The sequence below is a fragment of the Nuphar pumila genome, chromosome 4 (assembly GCF_984573655.1).
Source record: "Nuphar pumila chromosome 4, dmNupPumi1.hap1.1, whole genome shotgun sequence".
Classification (NCBI taxonomy): domain Eukaryota; kingdom Viridiplantae; phylum Streptophyta; class Magnoliopsida; order Nymphaeales; family Nymphaeaceae; genus Nuphar; species Nuphar pumila.
This window is the reverse complement of record NC_143252.1, coordinates 19,570,466-19,581,922: the sequence shown is the minus strand read 5'-3', so window position 1 is coordinate 19,581,922 and position 11,457 is coordinate 19,570,466. Positions and strand designations below refer to the sequence as shown.

Sequence of the window (11,457 nt, the reverse complement as noted above, 5' to 3'; positions counted from 1 at the left end):
GTATGACTTTGGACAAGAGTCTGCCAAGATACCTTTGACGGCTTGAAGAAGGCCCTGGTGAGGAAACTAGTGCTATGGTTGTTGAATCCCTCAAGACCCTTTAAAGTCCACACAGACGTCTCAAACTTCGCCATAGGCAGAGTTATTATGTAGGAGGGTCATCCAAGTGCTTATGAAAGTTGGAAGCTAAAGGATGCAGAGAGGCGCAACACTGTGCATGAGCATGAAATGATGAACATCATGCACTGCCTTAAGACCTGACGACACTATCTACTGAGTGCCCAATTTATCATCAAAACAGACATCACCACAAGCTATTTTCATACGCAAAATAAGCTAACATCCAAGCAAGCTCAATGACAAATGTTTCTAGCTGAGTTCGACTTCGCTATGAAGTATAAGGTGGAGAAAACCAACATTGTTGATAATGCCCTAAGTCACAAGGAAAAATTGGTGGTTGTGCGAGCAGAGCCTTCTGAAGTTTGCTTGGAGGGTGCATTGCTCGACCACATTCACGAAGGAATGCAAGAGGACACAACAGCGCAACACCTTGTCTCTCTGGCACAAGCGGAAAAGATTTAGATATTTTGGCTACGAGATGGCCTGCTCTTGACTAAAGGGGGTCGCATCTTTGTGCCATGGTAAGGAAACCTTCATCGCGAATTGCATAAGGAGTGCTATGATACTTTATGGGCCGATCATCCAGGTTAGGAGCGGACCCTAACACTCCTTGCACGTAGTTACTATTGGCTGCAAATGAGAGATGATGTGGAGGAGTATGTGCGAACATGCTTTATTTGCCAGCAAAACAAGGGGACCAACCAAAAGACTGGTAGCCTCCTTAAGCCTCTACCTATCCCAGAACGTCCTTGAAAAAGCATTTTCATGGACTTTATTGTTATCTTGCTGAAGGTTGATGGCTTCAGCTCCATCCTGGTGGTGGTGGACCATTTCTCTAAATATGTCACTTTCATTCCAGCTTTCAAAGAGTGCCTTGCAGAGAAGACAATGGAGTTGTTCGTCAAGCATGTGGTGAAACATTGAGGTGTACCAAGAAGCATTATGAGCAATTGCAATGCTTGCTTCATGGAAAAATTCTAGCGTGAAGTATTTTGGCTACTCAGCTCTGATCTGCTATTTTCAACAAGTTTTCACTCATAAACCGATGGGCAAACAGAGTGCATCAACAAACTATTAGAGCAATACCTTAGGCACTTTGTTAGCGTCAATAAGAAAGACTCGGTAAAGCTCCTAGACGTGGCCCAATTGTGCTATAATCTTCAAAAGAGAGAGTCTTCAGGCCACAACCCATTCGAGATAGCCACGGGACAACAGCCGCTAACCTCGCATACTCTAGCCTCAAAGGCGAAGGGAAAGACATCCTTTGCCTATCAGTTTGTTTGAGATTGGCATAAGCAAACCGAGCTGGCAAAGGTGTTTCTGCATAAAGCAACCAAGAGGATGAAAAAGTGGTCAGACAAGCACCATCATCCTGTTGGGTTCTGTGTTGGGGACCAGGTGTTGGTGAAACTCTACCTGGATCACATAGGAATCTTTCATGGACGACACCGTGGACTTATTAGGAAGTACGAGAGACCATTCACCATCACCAAGAAGGTAGGCAACCTAGCGTACAAACTGGACCTGCCCTCAAACTTTAAGGTGCACCTGGTGTTCCACATGTGCAACCTAAAACTGTTCAATGCAGAAGAGGGAAATCCAGAATGTAGCATACCATAACACACTCCTATCCTATAGAGGGCCCCATCAATACAACGGGCCGAAAAGCGTCCCATCAAGATCTTTCACCACATGGTCAATTACTTAGGCGAAGCGAAGAAGTATTTGGTGCAGTGGGAGGAGACAACGAAGCCGACGTGGGAGCCATCATTCCGGATGAAGAGCTGCTATGCAGCCGACGTCAGGGCCTACCACGAAGCAGATTTCACTGAGGGCGGCACATGATTTGAAGGAGTGAGCATGTTCTCCTACGACCTACTTTGTACAGTTATGTATGAAGTTTATTTTGCTTTGGTTAAGTCTTGATGTAAAGTGTCGAGTCACTTGTAACTTTCTCTGAGCCACCCATGTACTTTGGTTCAGGTTAATCAATACCTTAAAGGGTTAACCCGTAGATCTGAACTGTAATGAGCTCTCGAGCAAAAATATGAATGAATGCAAATACAAAGCGCTTTCTTTTGTTCACCCTCGTTGTGATTGCTTTCAAGTGATTGTGATTTATCTTTCTCTCTAATTTTCGCTCTCTTGCACTCTCAGTTATCAAAGCTTCCGCAATGGCAAACGAGCAACCAGAAGGCTTGCAATGGTAAGGAAGGACCGTCGCACCACACTAGCCTATTAAAAAAGTAGGTCTGTGACAACGATGGTCCCGATGGATGTTGACGCAATGTGATTTATTCCCAATGCTCTGAATGTCAAAGTGAAGAAATTCAACCAAGCGTAGCTAAATGACGAGAGTAGCTATTACTCTCTTAATGTAGCAAAATGTTTTGTCATCTAATTAGTGATGTGCATGAATGGATTAATGAGATTCCCACTATCTCTGTTTACTATCCGACGAAACCACAACCAAGGGAATGGGCTTGGCAGAATCAGCGGGGAAAAATGACCCTCTTGAGCTTGACTCTAGTCCGACTTTGTGAAATGACTTGAGAGGTGTAGGATAAGTGGGAGTTGTTTCAGCATCATGAGTGAAATACCACTACTTTTAAAGTTATTTTACTTATTTTGTGAGTCAGAGGCGGGGCATCACCTCTCCTTTTGGTTCCAAGGTCTGCCTTGTGTTGAACGATCCGGGTGGAAGACATTGTCAGATGGAAAGTTTGGCTGGACGGCACATCTGTTAAAAGATAATGCAGATGTCCTAAGATGAGCTCAACGAGAACAAAAATCTCGTGTGAAACAAAAGGGTAAAAGCTCGTTTGATTCTAATTTCTAGTACAAATATGAACCGTGAAAGCATGGCCTATCGATCCTTTAGACCTTCAGAATTTGAAGCTAGAGGTGTTAGAAATTCATAGCAACATTGTTTTTTTATCCTTTGATGTTGGTTCTTCCTATCATTGTGAAGCAGAATTCACAATGTGTTGGATTGTTCACCCACCAATAGGGAACGTGAGCTGGGTTTAGACCATTGTGAGATAGGCTAGTTTTACCCTAGTGATGATCGTGCCATGATAGTAATTCAACTTAGTACGAGAGGAACCGTTGGTTCACATAATTGGCAATCACGCTTGGTTGAAAAGACAGTGGCGCAAAGCTACCTTGTGCCGGATTATAACTGAATGCCTGTAAGTCAGAATCCAAGCTAAGAAGTGGCGCTTGTCCCTGCAGTCCGTATGTTGACCCACAGTATGGGCCTCATGCTCCCAAGTGATCTCATGTGACAGATGAGCCGTGCAGGTAGCCTTGAAATGTAATTCCTATCGGTCGGCGGGTTGAATCCTTTGCAAACGACTTAAATACCTGATGGGTATTGTAAGTGGCAGAGTGGCCTTGCTGCCACGATCCATTGAAATTCAGCCTCTTGTCGCATCTACTCGTCCCTCCTTTCCTTTTTCACCTTGTATGGTCTCTTGCACCTGCTCCGAGTGTGCTTCCATCTGCTCGTATGCTCAGAAGGCCATTGACTTTAATTTTCACAGAGACAGTTGCGTCATATCGAGTGTCTTGCATCGAAGCTTGTGAGGGAACTGAACTCCTTGAAAAGCATTGGTGAATAAAATTTGCTTTATGAAACATGTTCATCTACACTGAAATATGGAGTTTATGATGTATAATAAAAAAGTTTTTATATTGAAGTCTGTTTCCGTTCTTTTCTTCTCTCATTTCTTGCTCATTTCACTTTAGTTTATAGGTCTTATGTCCTCTATGTTTTTTACTTTGTGCATGTGAGAACTGCCATCACCACTGCAGCTGAGGTTGAAGAAACCACCAGAAAGTGGCTTTATATTAAGGCAAGGGACTGCAGCTGCTGACTTGTTATTTATTGAGCTTTTCATTGTGTTTTCAGGTTTGCATGCTGAATGCCAGGCTAGCCGCTGCAGAAAGCTTGACAGCATGCTTGCAGAAAGCATTTGACAGCATTTAACAACATGCTTGCAGAAAGCAATCATGACAGCATGCTTTCAATTGTGTATTTTTAGTGCATTTTTGGCAACTCTTTGATTTTCTGCTTTCTTTGTTATTTATTGAGCTTTTCATTGTTTCCAGGTTTGCATGCTGAATGCCAGGCTAGCCGCTGCAGAAAGCATGACAACATTTGACAGCATGGTTTTCATTCCATCCATTTTCTTCTTGTATTTCATGATTTTTCTTTTGTGCCAAGCATACCTGATGCATTTGACAACATGCTTGCAGAGCCATTGGTAGAGTTCTTGGGTACACTTGGGAAAAAAGCTTGAGAAGAAGCATGTGTCTGGCGTTCACGTTGAGGAGATCAACGGTCTTGCTCTTAGGCTGAAGAAAATATTGGTCGAGCTTAACGAATATGACAAGGCCAGGGCCATATTGAAGACTTTTCAGCTCAATGAGGCACTTTAAAACGTTTTTACAATATCCATATGTATTTCTTCATTCTTTTTTCTAATGCTAGAGCCTTCAGCAAGTTACTGTATCATTGAGGAAAAGTTCAATGTTCATCTTACTGGTTGTGTCAGTATGAACTACGTTTGAAGCCTTTATGTGCTTTGTGAACAATGTTAACAATCACTGTAGTTTGTATTTGCTTTGTTCTAAGGCACTATATATATGAACTTTTTATGGTATTTATTTTTTAGCCAAGTACAGTGATGATCACTTAAAACTGTTGATTCAGTATTGCACTTGTCTATATATGATACTTGCTGCAATATGTATGTCAAAGTTGTGCTGGTGATCTGATCATCAATGATTAGGTCGTCATATACCGTGGCAGGTAGTTAATGATCTATAGACTATTGTAGGCAAGTGGCTAATGTGAATTTATCCGCTACTGCAACTAATGTTGTTTGTGGTGCATAGCACAATGAAGTACTTGCTGCAGGTTGAAGGCTGCTTATTGGCACCCTATTCCCATCTTTTCTTGTTTAATTTTATCAACTTCCTTACGGCTATTGAAAGTAGAATTTGGGAGCCTATTGTAAAGTTGTATCTAATGTCTCAACTTGGCTTTGGTCTAGTTACTAGGGCGCCGCTTGGTTGGTAGGAGCAGTTAGTGTACGTCACCTTATGTTGGGACGTTGCAAGTTCAAAACACAATGGTATTTGTAGAACAGGTGGGGGTCTGCCTAACCCCAGCTTTCTTCGTAAAAAAAAACAACTTACATGCTGGCAAGGTTTCCTTGCTATAGTTGATTGCAAATAGTTGAACTCATCTACCTGCATAATTGGTTGTCTCTTGCAAACCATCAAACTTATCTTTGAATATCGTGAATTTGTATCACATTCAGGTTGGTTGGTATTTTATGACGCTAACTTTGATCCAAGATGCTTTAGTTCATTTTTTCGTACCTTTCATTTTTTATGCATATTTGTACCTTTAGATTACCATCGTACAGTTTGTTGGTCATCAGCCACATCGTTCTAACCGCTAGATCTCGCAGTATCTGCAAACCAAAATGCATATATATATATATATATATATATATATATATATATATATATATATATATATATATATATATGTCATGTTTCTGTTAAAGCTAAATAAACGGAAACATTCTCATAGAGTGCCCCGTAGTGAAATGTATACAAATCTAATAGGCAAAGAGAATAGAACTGCCAAGAACAAAGAAAACGCATACTTCAAACACAGATGTGCAGCCAATAACCTGTCATAGAAGGCAATGGCCGATGCCAAATAGCAGCATATTTATATCAGCTAAATGTTTGATCATTCATTTTTCAGTAACATCTGGAGTTTAAGATTTTGAATCCTAAGCTTGTCCTAAGACATTTTCAACCCCAGAGTAGGACCTTGTCATTATGCAGATTAAGAACTCTATATGGCATCCTTCGGTTTTGAGATCCATGTCACATGGACACTCCATTTTGCCTCCCGTTCCATATCCCTTTATATACAAGTCATATTAGAAAACTCAGAAAAAATACATCCCTGTACCCACAGCCGTATCCATATGACATAGCTTGAGATAAATAGAAATGTAGACATCCAAATGTTTTGTATGGCTTGTACGACAGTGTCATCCAAGACACGAGGGTTGGCGATTTATTGACAATCAAGAAAATTATCCCACGTATGAAAGTATACATACACACATACATATTATGTATGTGTGTAAGCATCTAGAAGCACCCAGCACCAGCACCTTCAAGTGCCAGAGTTGGTACAGGTATGCTGGTCATTTTATGTACCCATGTCACACAGCATGGCCTAACTGGAGGAAAACGCTGAAAAAAGCATGATCCAAAAGGACATGCTCTCTATATGCACCAGAAAAACATGGAAACCGGAGATACATTAATTGATGAACAGTTTGCCTGGGATGGGTTGAACATCCAAAAGGACATGTTACACCAATTTTTTTTGTTTTTCTTCATCTCAATAAAGCGACTTATCTTAATGAATATGCGTTGAGATAATGGTTCTTCATTGTGAATAAAACCATGGCCAACCGATTGGTTTTTAGGACCAAGTTATATCCTTGTGACAAAAATAAAAATGGCTAATTGTTAAAATGTAATAATAAAAAGTTTGTGGAGCCCTTTGTAACTTTTTTTGACAGACTTCACCTTTTTTTTAACCAAAGCTTCCCTTGACCCTAGTTCAGACAACACTTGTGCCGGTGAAAGGGTATATATGTGGATCAGTCTACAGAACATGTGGTCCACATCTACAACCAACATAGATGGGGGCAGGTTGTATGTTTCTCCCCACCTCCCGAACTGGTGACCCGCATGTTCGGGGTCCGAATGAGCGCCACGTTGGTGTTCATTCGGCTTTCGTGTATGGAGGAATATCTTGGGACTCGCGATATTCCTCTGTACACACCCAAACAGTCGAATGAGCGCCAATGTGGCACTAATTCGGACCCCGAGCATGCTGCCCAGTGTTGGGGGGGGGGGGGGCGCACACAACCTGCTGTCAACATAGATGCACCTTTGACTTTTCCTCTATAAAATTGCACTATTAGAAAAGGAGAAATAAAGAGTGAATCTGGCACTAAAATGGTCTAGTTCCATTGATTAGGCCCAGAGCCTATAATTTGGATCCAAATACTTAGATGTCGTTAGTTTAAAACTGATCTGGTTGGCCCATCTGCATTAACAACCCTAATGCACAACTGTTCATTCAGGGAGAAACCTTAAACCCCAAAATCATCCTAGAAGCTGTTCTTGAATAGTCGTATGAATAATTAGGCCTCGAGGGTCTAACATTCTTGTTCCAAAACACCTGTCTACATGACAACACGATAGCTGCCTTCAATCAGAAAGGCTAAGAAAAAAAATATGTTTTAGCCCTGATGGCACTTGGTGTGAACTCTTCACAACATGAACCAGATACAGTTAGTGAATCAGAGGCATAATCAGATCTTAGAGAAAAAGCATGATGGACTAGATTACTCTACTCCATTGACCCAATCAAAGGCCTACTTCGGTAATGCGTTTGGATATCGGAATTGGATTGGGCAGTATGACTTGGAATGTGATGTGAAAGCCAAGTTCCACAATTGGACTAATCAGGTTTGGGTGGATTTATTTCTTTTGATCCCTCAGAAGTAACTTGTGAAGAATACCTCCAACAATGCATCAATTAGCTGACCTAGGAGCTGGATCCACCTGCAACTCCCGTTAAAAGAAAACTCAAAGTCTGACTTGAAGTTAGAAGGTTCACAGATGCATTGGGTTACACTCATTGGGTCAACCACCTAGGGCACTAGGCAGACTATGATCAATGGGAAAAGAAAATTTGAACCCAGTATAACGAGGACCTCATGTCCCTAGAATGAGAATCTTACCTGGACTGCGCACAAAGATGAGCCAAGTCTATCTGAAAGCACTGAGAATGACTAAACATATCCAAAACATCGGACTACAGGACTCAGATGGTGCAAGCTCGATCAACCCATACCCCATGAATATTGAAAGGTCGGAAGAAGTTTGGACCAAATGGCAGACCTGAAGTTAGAGCCTTCACAACTTATCTCAGCTACAATCATTGAGAGAGTGATTTTGAGCAAGAACAAACATGTCATGCCATCCATGTAGGCACCACCTAGTCTAGCCGGCTAGTGTAGGCTTGCATGTATCAGGTTTGGATGACATATAAAACCAGGTATTAGAGAGAGAATTTGAGAGAAATGGGAACATGCTATTGGATTCTTGGTGTTTTTCAAAATTCTGACTGTATAGATGTGATATATATGCTTGTTTTTATAGGAATCACTTCTTGGAGCATTTGATTCAGATGCATGGATAGGTTTTTATAAGGTTTCGAAAATCAATGGCCTACAGTTTTTATAAATTCCTAAGGCTCTAAATACCATTTTAGCCATCCAAAATGAATGATCTAAGTGTCGATTTCTAATAAATCAATCATGCTGAACACATCTATGAAATTGGAATTCAGAAAAGAAATTTGAAAAATATGTTTCATTTATTACCATGCCCATATATATATATATATATATATATATATATATATATATATATATATATATATATATATATATATATATATATATATATATATATATATCATTTACTTCCCTCGTGGTTAAGGAGCTCTCTAGGAAAAGTGGTAGCTGCCTACCACTTTTCTAGCCTATCACTAGTCTACTGAGAGAGAAAAGGTGTTTTTTAATTTTGATAAAAAAAAATATAATTTTTAAGCCTTGAATATTTATAAAAATCTTAGACTGTCGATTTTTAAACATCATAAAAACCTAACAGTGTGTCAAAATCGAATAATCCAAGAGTGAATTCTTATAAAATCAAGCATGTACAACACATCTATATGGTCAAATTTGAGAAAAACATGAAAAAACCCTTCAAAATCTGGTAGGCCAGAAAAGTGGCAGACAACTACCACCTACTCAATCTGACCACATGGATGCATTCAACATGGTTTGTTTGCTAAGTATCAAACCTTGGATTGAGTCAATTTGATCTAAAAATATAATTTTTTTAGTCATGAAATTTTAGTGCATTATGGGTCATTCATTTTTGAAACTCTTAAAAAACCTGCTTACATATCAAAATTACAGGATTCAATACTCATTTTCTTCTAAACAAACCTTGTAGATCACATCAATAAAGTTCGATTTGCAAAAAAATATATAAATTATGAAAAGAAGGTGATTTATCCTCAATTGTTTCGTACCTTTAATAACACCACTTATTAACCATGTATATATATATATATATATATATATATATATATATATATATATATATATATATATTTAGATGTGTGTCATTGCATATTTACTAAACAAGATAATTTGAATCAAATCAATTTAACTGAGATTTTTGATTTTTTTATTCTCAGGTTTTAATGCAATATGAGCGGTTGACTTGTTTCACTCTAAAAGCACATCTAAACATGAAAAGTGCCTCATTTAATGCATAAATTTCTACTAAGCCACATAAAATATATATGTAAGTTTATTTTAAGCAAACGTCTATACTTATGTTTTTAAGCCGATTAATTAAGAGATAAAATGTTTAGGACCTCTCTCTCTCTCTTTCTTATATATATATATATATATATATATATATATATATATATATATATTAGAGTGCACATAGTAGAGATCATAAATTTTCATTTTATATATTAATTAAACATAAATATTGTTCAGTAGAAAATGAGTTTTGAATCATGTCATTGTGATGGACTTGTAGATATTTCAAGAGCTTAAAGTATCAACAATGTACAATATGTCAAAATTTTATGATTCGAAAAGTCATGTTTTTACATCTAAAATAACATGAACCAAGGTGATCTCTAGCAAACGAGCTATGTCGAACACATTTATAGGGCCATATGACTTCCAGCTAGAACGGAGTATATAGGTGCACCCTATCACATCCATTTGAAATTCTATGAAATTTCATTGTCTTGGACCACACGAGTGTGTACCTGAATTACTATTGAGAACCTATTAGACGCAGATGCAGAACCGGACCTACGTATCACTAGTCGTATCCGATTAGAAAAAAGAAAAAATACATGTCAGTTTACTCTAACCTGTTAATTAATTTGCAACCCACTTGGATATGGATCCAATCAGACAGACTGAGCTGGTTTTGGAAGGCCACAAATTTGTACCTATACTCACCTGGGCCAATGCGGTTCATGGGCCTAGGCCCAGTTTTCAACATAAATGACCTAAACAAATGAGAGTCGACACAAGCCAGACCGAGTGTCTTTCCCCAGATCTAGCAAAAGAGCAGCAACATGCTGAATCCACTTTTCGACCTGGGCCTTAGCCAAATCCCGGTTGGTATGCAGTGACATATATCGGCAATGTTTTGGAAATATGACACGAAAACGTGATATTCTGTTTAAAAACGGCCAAAATAACGTGATATGTTTCAAATTTCATGTCATTATTGCTTTTACTTAAATATCATGATTTTATAGCGATGTTTACGTTTTAGCTGTTATATCTCAAGAAAAGGTCATTTTTTTATATATTTAATTATTTGGGTTTTATTATCCATGTTTTTATTCCTAATTGTTTAATTAATATATTTGGTTGATATTTTTATCAATAAAAACTTGAAAAAAATGCCCATTCAGGCTTCGCTCATCTGGTAGGAGAAACTTGTGAATGTTGCCAAGTTAAAAGGAACACCCGGAGTAGGCGGAAGTTAGGCGTACTCCTTGATGGGCAAGGATCAATGGAGAGGGTGTTGTGTGTTCTCCCTCGAAGATGCAGGGTTTGCTACAGTGAGTGTTCGGAGGTCCGAATGAGTGTCATGTATATAAGCACGTGGGGCTCGTATCCTCGTGTGTGCCAGTATTACTTAGCGTCGAAGTCCAGTGCGGTTGCAAAGACTTAAGTACCCTTTTTCGCCATTCTCGCAATGAAATGATGGTTTGAGAAAAGGACAAAAATGTTCTTCATCCAGAAAAGGAAAGATGATCTTAACTCTTCAAAAAGTCCAAACGTTCTGTTTTTGCCCTAAGCAGTAAACTCCTATGTTGTCAGTAGATCACCCTTTGACGATGCACCATCTGCTATAACAGGAGCTCCCTTTGACGATGCACCCTTTACCGTCGTCTGCTGTCGCCGGAGCACCCGTTGTCGTCGTCTGTTGCTGCCGAAGCACCCTTTGTCATCGTCTCAAGTCCAGGTTCCCGCCTTGATTTTTAGCTTGTGTTACAACACATTTTCCCCTTTTAGTTCTTGTCTTGTGTTACAAAACATTCCCAGGTTTGTTCTTACCTCGTGGAGATAACTATAAATCAATCGTCTGGTTCGATCA

At 39.3% G+C, this 11,457-nt stretch overlaps 1 pseudogene; it reads left to right on the top strand.

Annotated features, from left to right (window-relative positions):
• Positions 1–2,607: 2,607 nt before the first annotated feature.
• Positions 2,608–3,562, top strand: LOC149839572 (25S ribosomal RNA; annotated as a pseudogene; the record flags this gene model as incomplete).
• Between the last annotated feature and the right edge of the window lie 7,895 nt (positions 3,563–11,457).